A 10,675-nucleotide genomic window follows, 5' to 3' on the forward strand; every position below is an offset into this window, starting at 1 on the left:
AAATTTCATTGGAAGTAAGTTTATCTAGGGATGCCTGGCAAGAGTTATGGGGGCCACAGAATTGGGTTTTATGTGGGATATCCTCTCTAATATGGAAGCTCCACATTATTCTATTGTGGTGTGTTAAGGATTATCAGAAAAGGTCATTCTTCCCTTTAATCTGGGCTGGCCTTGTAATAGCTAAATTAATAGAATCCTGAGAGAGCCGTATGCCAGTTCCAGATCTTCTGAGTCTAGCCTCTTGCTTCTCTATGGGGCCATGCCCTGTTTTGAGTCTCTCAGAACCATTCTGTGGGAAGCCCGAGCCACAGGTGTAGTAGACACCTTGTTCTACAGCCTCAGCTGTGGTCCAAACTCAGTCAGCATCGGTGGCTGGTGGCAGGAATGGCCCATTCTGGGTATTCTAGTCCCCAAAATCCTCTAACAATCTCAGACCCAGTAAATATCACAAGGAGCAGGAACACCACAGTGCTGAGCTCAGTAGACCCAGACTGTGAAGAATATTATAACCATTTCTGTTCCTGCCATGGTAACTCTGATGGTTTGTTATGTAACAGTGGGTAACCCGAACTGTTCTCATGTTTTCTGCACAACTCTACCCTAACTGCTAGAGTAATTGACACACACAAATCTTAAGCTACCCACCAACTTCTTGTTAGCAGCAAGGACTTCTTCCCATGACTCCTTGCAGTTCCGTTCTCAAGTTCCATTTGCCTTGGCCTCCTTACAAGTGCATGTAGTACAGGCCTCAGGTGTGAGGCAGAGGCAAGGGAAATGGGGGAAATTCCTCAGGGGAGGACACCTTTGACAAATGAGCTATGAGAACCTCTTGGACTAGATCCGTTTTTACAGCTAGTTGACCACAGAAGTGATTTCTTCTCTAGTCTTCATAAAGGAAGGCAAACCAAAAGCCAAGGCAACTCAGATGGCTGTGTTCCCATTCTTTCTCATATTGAGGGCCAGTTTTAATGATGTGGTATGATACTTGACCATAGTAACTATGTTTCTATGACTTTGTGTGTGTGTGTGTGTGTGTGTGTGTGTGTGTGTATGTGTGTGTGTGCAGAGTGTGTGCTCATTCATGTGTGTGTGTTTGTGTGAATTTGGGAAAACAGGGCATGGAATATGCCTGGTAGTCAGGGGTCAGGCTTCATCTTCCATCTTGTTTAAGAAAGGACCTCATTGTCTTTTCCGCTGGAGATACCAGTCTAGCTCTGTCCTGAACTTCTAGGCATTTTCCTGTTTCTACCTTTATATCTGTTTCTGCCTGGGATCACAGATGTTGACACTAGAAAAGTATGGTCCTAAAACTGAAGTTTTACGCTACAAAGAGTATGTTCCTCAGAAAATTGTAACTTACCTACTCTGGCCCAAATTCTACCTTTCTTCCTGGGTTGCAATAATAGTTAGTAAACATGCTCAGATTTCAATAGAGTAGATTACCTTATGACAAGGATAATGTGGGCAATGCCCATATACCATTATTAGAACTCTTTGCATTTCAGACATAGAGGAGTTCCAACATAATTCTTGAATTGTTTTTATATTGTCTGGATCATAAATGACGGCAGAAAGACCCCATTACTAGGAAAAAATAAAATTAAACAAGGTGATCTGTGGTGACTTATTGTGTTATGGAATTCATTCCACGTCCAGGCTCGGATGACCTCATAAATTGTTCTTTGGGTTGGCAATGTCACCCTAGCCTACTAGATTGAATTATTTCCTTGTAACTCAGACCCCTGTCTAGTCCGTAATGAAGAACACCTTGTGTGTCTTGGATGGCATGGGTAGCAGAATCAGATGCCCACAACTGTCTGAGTTGTGGGCACTGAGATCAGCCATATGTCCCAAAGAGACAATCACTGATATTGTTTATAGTACCTTGTACAGTATCAGGTAAGGGAAGACAAATGGGAAAGTGTCCAGAATGCTGCATCTGGCACAAGGGTATTTAGAATAAGAGATCTGATTCAGACTTTCGGTCTGTTACACTAATTGGAGAACAACGGGATTCCCTCCCTGCCCTACCCCCAGACAGTTCTATGGAACTCAGAAAGACAGTGGGCCAAGACCCAATCACACTGAGCCCCACCTGTGACAGCTTCTGGGACTTGGGACTTCTCCCTGAGAAGCAGCCTCACATATCTGGAGAGTGCAAACAGCTTTCTTGGAGGAAAGAACCTCTGATTCTCTGATCCTCTGATCCTGAGGTGGCAAGCAGGCTGGTAAGAGAAGAGCCACCAAGAGAGGAAGGCTGCTTCACCGAGCAGCCCCTTTTGACCCTGCAGGGTCCAACAAATCACTCTCAAAGCCATGGCCTCTTTCTTCTAAGTGGGAGAGGGGACACATTTCCCTACTTGACACAGAGCCAAACCTCCAAAGGCTTGCAATGACCTGACCTTCAACCTCCAGGTCAGAGCCAGGCTTTCTGACTGTATGTCATCTGTTCTCTCTGAAATCCTCAAACATAACAGCTGTGGAAGATGTATTGTCTCATTAAAGACCGTGGAAACTGATCCAGAAATGATGTTTGCTGCTAAAGCCATGGTCTTAATCCCCTCCCCACAAACTGGCCATAACTGCAAGGACCACAGGAAACCTATCACTGAGATCCTCATTTTTTCCTGTTGTTGTTGTTGTTTTATTTTGTTTTTGGTTTGTTGGTTTTTGTTTTTAGAACTCTACTTGGCTACCCCTGCTGACTAGCACAGTGGTTCAGAATTTCGGCTGAACCTTCCAACACTTCCAACATACACTTCCATTGGTGTCCTCTGAGCCAAGCAACTGCCATACTGCCATCTTGGGGCATTCAGCAGTGTCCCCACGAAAAACCCATCCCAACTGGATTTGTTGATGATTTATACCCCCACATAGAAGGACAAAGAGGGGCACCCTAGTACCAGTCACTCCTTAACTGCCAATGGCCTGGGGCAGGGGTAGAGTATAGAAACTGGGGACACTAGAGTGCAGGCTATATCTAAAAGGCTACAGCAAAGCCCTTTTCCATACTGGCTAAAGACTTTACAGTTACAGCCCACTGTGGAAGAGGAACACTCACACCCCTGGAAATAACCCCTTACCTAAGCTATATGAGGAAGTCCCATAAACTCGATGGTTTCCCAGAATGAACTTTGGCTGCACTGTGCCTCTTTGTCATCGGCATACTAGGAGAAGAAGTAGGTGTTGATTATGTTTTCTCCAGAAAAAGAATTTTAGTAACAACCTCTAAAAAGTTTTTTGGTACTTTAGAAAAACCAAATTTTATTTAGAAAGAAATACTTAGCAGGTAACTGCTATTGATAGGGTGACCAGCCATCTCTGTTTTCCAGGACTGAGAAGGATTCTGGGACACATGACTTTTAGCACTCAAGCTGGAAATGCCAAGCCTAATAGGGTAGGAATAGATGGAACAGCTATGTTCCCATAATTCCATATGCCTATACTGCAAATACAGGCAGACAAGCTAACTGGGAAGTGCAGACAATTCCTTTCTCACTATCCACCATGAGTAACTAGGCCCACAGACCTATCTGAGACCTTCCTGTAAGCTATGTCTGCTAAAGAAAAGCAGACCGTGTGCAAAGGTTCATAAGCGTAGGTTATCCATACCGAGAGCCTCCATTGCTTTTTTTGAGTGTGTTCTGCATTATATGACCTGGAAAATCACATCAAAGGGCTAATTCAGGAACTTGGCAATTCAAATGTGTTGCCAGAATGGTTGACAGATTCTCTCTTCCCTGAGGCCATCTGAGTATCTTTACAGGATTATGAGTCACAGACCAGAACCGCTTAGTGGAGGGAGTTCATTTGCTAAGTCTGGAAAAGATACAGATTATAAAGAGCGGAGACATTTGCCTTTGCTCAGAGATGGTTTGGTCTTATCAAGGAAAAACTGCAGAAAGCATGAAGGACAATCTTATCCTTGTCCCAGGGCAGCCCAGGGGGGCAGGTTGCTGCATGGACTAAGTTGCTGAAAATAAAATTCAATCATCACCTTGCTATAATTTAACCACCTTGATGAAAATGTTGCTTTTCTAACTTTCAGAGGTATAAGAGCATAGGACAGACAGCAAGACAGTAAGTCTTAATGTTGCGAGAACCACCATGATCATAATAGCCACTTATCCCTCAGACATCCCCCACTCAAGCATGCAGTTGTGACACAGCCACTTAGCTGAGGAACTAGGCCATAAAGATGAAATGTCTCTAGAGCAGCTGTGAAGGTGACAGTTTCAGTTTTCTGGAGCAAGGAATTTAAAAGCACTTAAAAATTCTGTAGCTGTGTCTACAGGGAAGTTTTGGAGTATTGTTTTGGGACCAAAATGACTGTGCCCCAGAAGAGGAAAGAGGAAATGGAGGTCTTGGGCCTGATCCAGAGGTGAGTCCTGAGCACTCAGCAATCCAGTTCTATCCTGGTCTTCTCTGGGCCCTTCTGGACCAGGGAGTAACCTATCTTTTAGTCTCCTAGGCTGTGTCCTGTGTCTGAGTGTTATCATGTCTGTCTAAACCTATTGTATTCTCTCCCTTTCCCACCATGTTTTCAGATGAGATTCAAGGCTTTCATCCAGCAAAAAGGTCTTCCCAATGCTCAGACCGCCCCAAGCTTGGAACACAGGGCACTCTGCCCATCACCTTCTTAGTGGGTGACAGCTCCATGCCCAGCTGTTCTTGTTTTTTGTGGTCACTACCTCACTGGACTGCAAACTCCTAGAAGGAAATGTTTGACTTCCATTCTCTGCATATATCTATCCAGCCAGGGCTGGCTCAGCAGAACTCAATTGTGACTGCTAATATCTTTTTTTTTTTTTTGGAGACAGAGTCTCACTCTGCAGCCCAGGCTGGCTTTGAACTCACAATCCTCCTGTCTTAGGCTCCAAAGTGGTGGTGTTACAAAGAGATGAGCCACCACAATATCCATACAGCCATCTAAGTTCAGTGACACAGATATCTACTTACTCAGGGATCTTGCAGTTTCTTACCTAAATATTCACAGAGGAGTAAGAAAAATAAAATAACTATATAAGAATGTTCAGTTTATCCACACACACACACACACACACACACACACACACACACACACACAATCATCTGGTCAAAACAAAACAACCCTCTGAAAACAGCCCAGATAAATGAATAGGGATATTCAAGGGAATAACCCACCCCTGGCAGTAACTACAATAAGCCCACAGCTACTGTGATGCATCTCAAATACACTGAGAAGCCTCTCTTGATCAGCAGCTCTGCAGATTTACCTAGATGAGCTTTTGGAACAGGTGAAACTCAGAGAACTGTGCTGGCTTTTTTAAGTGAGGCAGAGACCGTGACTGGGAAAGGGCTTTAGCAAACTCCTGCAGGTGATGGCAGTGCTCTACAGTTTGACACGGATTTGCTTTACCCACAAGAATGCATTCCCCCAAGCTCTCCAACTGTTTACTTAACATTTGTGCATTTCGTTGGAGACAAATTTTATCTTAAAAGGAAAAAAACAGTAATAGGTCTCAAATGTTAATAATGTGCATGTTAAACAGAACTGCTCTTTACAATGTGCTTTGAAATGCATTGTGGGAAAAAGCATGCATTCAGAGAGTGAGCAGGTAAGTAAGTATGGAAGGATCACACAATAAAGCAAGCAAGCAAGCAAACAAACAAACAAACAAAAAGTAGCTGGTATAGACAGTGAGCACCCTGGCCACTGGGCTGATCTTCAGGGATCCTGTAGGGAAAGCAGCAGGAATTGGTGAAACCCCTCTGACAAAGCTGTACCAGAGGGGATGGTACCTTTGGTGTCCTTGAGAGTGGTCAGGTTTCCAGGAAGTCAGGGAAGCAGCTGGTGTAGAAGGTGCTGTGAGGTGTGCTATCCGTGGGATGGATAGAATCCAGATTGGAGCTGGGCCCTGGGTGGGGGGCAGTGGGCAGGAGGCAGGGCCTGGCTGGGGAACATGGTGTGGGGGCAGCACAGTTTAAATCTTTGATCTCTAGCCACTGCCCAAAGGGCTGCCCTATTCTTGGCACTGCCAGGTACAAAGGAATGTTCATTGGATGACAGGCTAGTTGAGTTTCCTCCATCCTGGGGCCAGCCTTGAAATCCAGCATCAAATTTGGGTTCAAAGGACCATCTTTTCTTAGGAAACACTGATAATCCAAACCACATCTAACCCTGTTCCTCCTTTGATAGGGTAAGTGGGCTGGTAGATCAGAGGACAGCTCTAGATTTCATCCATCTGGATCTCAGCAGAGGTTGCAAACTGGCAGCCTCCGGGCTGGATCCAGTGCACAGATGTGTTATGTGTTTTGTTTGGCCTCTCAGAGGGCTGTTTTTAAAAGTTTAGTTCAGTTGCCAGAATTTTAAATCACATAAAATCTGGATGGTCTGCATTTTTTTTGAACAACATGGCCCTACCACAGGGTAGTTGGCAGCTGGCCCCAGGGGTCTGGCCCTCACTCATTCCTGCCCTGCAGCTCCCTATGGCTGTGGGTGCTCCCATGGGTGCTCCATCTTTTCCTGCCATTGGGCTTTGTGTGATGAGAGAGAAATCAGGGGCCAACTATGGACATGACGCTAAAGGAGCCTTGCACAGCAAATACCAAGCCCAGTGTTCAGCTCTGGGGACATGACAGAGAACAAAATGACTTGGTCTTTTTTTCCACAGGAATTTCTGGAGTGGAAGTCAGAGAGAGAAAGAGAAATCTTGATTTACAGAAAGTCTTAGCTGGATACAAGAGAAGAAACCCTGTAAATCTTGAAACTGGCTGCTGCCTCGGGTGATATATTAATCATTTGACTCTCTGCTGTGACAGAATTCCCAATGAAAGCGACTTAGAAAAGGAAGGTTTGATTCTGGATCAAGGTTTGAGGCTGTTGTCTTTGTGGTGAGGAAGATGCTACAGCAAAAGAGTGTTCGCTCCGTGGCAACAGGAGCTTGAGGCAACTGGACATGCAGTACCTCAGTCGGGCTGCAGAGAGTGAGAAGCTAGTCTTAGCTTTTTCCGGTTCCCTCTCTATTCAGTGAGCCATCCTAACCAATGAAATAGAGCAGTTTACAGTTAGCCTTCAGGGTGGGTCTCCTTCCCCAGTTAACCTTCCCTGGACACACCACAGGTTTGACAATGAAGATTAACCATTGCAGAAGTAAGTTTGTAGAAGGAAGAGGACGAAGAGCTTGCAGCATTTCAGTTTGCTCTTCTAAAACACATCAAGCTCTCATGCAAAATGACCTCTGTCTTTGGTCACAGGGTGAAACCAGAAACCATTTAGTACAAACTGAAAATGCCGAGAACCCCACAGATGTTGCACTCTCTTCCACTGGAGATCTGTATGCCAACTTTCCAACAGTGTCAATGACACAGTGTTGAACACACACACCAGAGACTGCTCCCACGTTGCTGGCTAACTAGTTCCTTTAACCTCTATTGTGTGCTATCTTCACCCTGGAAGCCTCAGCCCTTTTGGGGTTCCCGTCCCATCTCTCTGCTCTGTAACCTGGGTGTCAATGGTTTTAGAACTCCTGGAGGCTCTTTCGTGCAGCCTTCCTGGAGAACCTCTTCCGAGAGAAGAAATTCTCAAAGTTGGGAAAGTCACAACATCAGTGGCCATAAAATGAGGACTTTTACAGATGTTGTTTCTACTCAGCACCTGTGTGTGAAGCACACATTTCTGGGAGGGATGCGAGCTTTAGGCTTCTGGTGGTTCCAAGTGGCTCAGATACTGACTGAAACTCCATTGCCCCAGACTCTGCTGTTCAGTTTGAGAAGCTCAAACCAGATCCTTACCAGATAAGCAGAGACTGTCTTTTAGAGCAATTCAGTGATGGGCCAGTAAGAGACTCACCACACGCTCAAATATCAGATTAGTTGAAGGCCAAAGTAATAGCTCCTAGCCCATGCCATTTCTTGAGCCTTGTCAACTGACAATTCTGATAATGCCTGTTCTCCTCCCACCGACAACCCCCAAATCTGGAACGAGGTCCAGAGGGTTAACAAGCTGAACTTTGAAAGGCCAGATGGGAAATGGCTTTGCACCACTGCAACAGGAAGGTAGCATAGCCACAGGCGGTACATGAATGAACAAGTATGTCTGTACTCTAACAAAACCTGACTTACAAAAGTAGGCAAAGGGGCAGTCAGTGTACACGGCTTACTCAGTAAAGTGCTTGCCCTGCAAGCAGGTGGCCCCAAGTTCCATCTTCAATATCCATTTAAAAAGCCAGATGTGGGAGGTAAAGTCGAGGGAGTGCCAGAGCTTGCTAATCAGGCAGTCTTGCCTAACTTGTGAATTCCAGGTTTTCGGAGAACCCTTGTCTCAAAATCAGAAAGTGACAGAGAAAGGCACTTGATGATGACCTCTGCCTTCCACAATCACACTCATTTGGACAAACACACGCCCATGCAGGAATACACACACACATACACGCACACACACAGGTCACATTTGGAGTGGGACAAGAGTCCTGTTCTGGAATGAGGCTCAGTGCTGGCCAGGCCTCTGCTGAGTGCTACCCATTCACTCTTCATAGGAATCATGTGAGGATTTCTAGAAAGCCCAGCTGCATAGCTGCTTATTAAGATTTGGGTTTTCATTGTCCCCCAGCGGCCATATGGCCAATAGGTCACTGGTCTGTTCAGTGGAGAGATGGAGGAACCATTAGGAGGTAGGGGATAGTAAAAAGGAATTTAGATCATTGTGGGCATGCCTCAGCCCCTTCCTTTCTCCTCTCCTTCTCAGCCACCATAAGATGAAAAAGTTTTCTCTGTAATGTGCTTCCCCCATGATGCCCTAACTTGGACTGGCCTCAAGACAGTAAGAGCAAACAACCATGAACTTAAGCCTACAAAACAGTGAGCCCAAAGAAACCATTCCCAATTTAAAGGGACCTCCTCAGGCAATCTATCACAGTACAGGAAGCAGACTGCCACGTTGCCCTGAGGCTATAAAGCGGAGAGGGCTGAGACCACGACCACTTATGGTCTAACTAGTTAGAGGAAGTGGAGCCAGCTTTTTAGCAAGCCTAGTGGCTAGAGCTCCTGGGAATCACTTTCATGGAAAAGTGTGGAGCATCATTAAGCCACTTGAATATGGAAAGGAAAAACTAAGTGAAGAAGAGCCAGCTGAAGAGTCCGAAAGGCAAGGACTGGGAAAAACACTCTCCATGTCAAACCCACAGAATAATTGCAGGATTCAAAATCCTGTGAGCATGTATGAGAGATGCCAAGAAATGAAGCAGAGAGTGCGAGCAATCCACACAGGGATAAGCTGTAACACCGTAGAACTGGGTCTTGTTTTAAACTTTATCTTAAGGGCTGGAGGAATGGCCCAGTGGTTAAGAGTGCTTGCTGCTCAGGCACGTGGGCCAGAGTTCAGATCCCAGAACCCACATTAGGTAATCCACAAATACCTCTAACTCCATCTCTAAACAATCCAATGCTCTTCTCTGGCTTTACTGGGGACCCACATGTGTGCATATATTCACATACGAAAGCATCAGACATATCAAGATATACACATAAAGAATAAAAATTATCTTAAAATACTTGTTTGGAAGATGGAGAGGTGGCTCAGTGGGCAGGGACACTTGCTCTGCAAGCATGAGGACCCAAGTTCAAAGCCTAGCACCCACATAAAGAACCTGGCAGGAGACAAGTAGATTCTGGGAACTAGCCAGCCTGGCCAGAACAGTGAGTTTCCAGTCTAGTGAAAAACCCTTATTACCCTTAAGGTGATAAGGCAGAGAGAGACAGAGGGTGCTCAATATCCTGTTGGCTTCTGTAAGTGTGGGCAGAGGTACACACTCACACGATGCACCACACACATATACCATACTCTCCCGCAAATAAAAGTATGTTTTAATATATACAATATATTACATATATTATATATGTAATTATAATATATGTATATATTAATATATGTATATACACATATGTATAAATAAATGTGTTTGTATATATATGTATACACATAAATGTATATATATGTATACATATATATATGTGTGTATATATAGTCTTAGTTTATTCTCTTATTGCTGTGATAAAATACCCTAACAAAAAGTGACTAACTTAAGGGAGAAAGCCATTCTTTAAAACTCCAAATTCCAGGTTACAGTCTGTCGTTGTAGAGAAGTCACACTTGAAGCAACTGGTCACATCACGTCCACAGTCAAGAACAGAGAGAAATTAATTGAGGCATGCACTCTTACAACCCACTTCCTCCATCCTCCACAGTCTAGGATCAAAGCCAGGGAACGGTGCTGCATGCAGCTGGCTAGGTCTTCCCATACCAATTACTGTAATCAAGACACTCCTCCACAGACATGTCCACAAGCCAACCTGGTCCAGACAATCCCTCATTAAGACTCTCTTTCTAGATGATTGTAGGTTGTGTCAAGTTGACAGCTAAAGTCATTACTTATGTCATATGAATTTACATTATGAAGCTTAAAAACATGATAGAGACTCATTAACCAGCAAACAGGGACGCTGTCAATAATACATGAACCTAATGCTTTTTTCCCCACCAGCGGCCCAAAGGTCTTCAACACAGAAGTAATCATTATTCTGAATTTGGAGTATCCTGAATACCACCCCATTCGCGTGAGTGTTTGTTATGGTTTGAAGGTAAAATGTACCCCAACGGTTCATATATTGAGTGCTTGATTGGTTTTCAGCTGGAGGT

This window comes from Grammomys surdaster, unplaced genomic scaffold, assembly GCF_004785775.1.
Source record: "Grammomys surdaster isolate TR1022 unplaced genomic scaffold, NIH_TR_1.0 64, whole genome shotgun sequence".
Lineage (NCBI taxonomy): Eukaryota > Metazoa > Chordata > Mammalia > Rodentia > Muridae > Grammomys > Grammomys surdaster.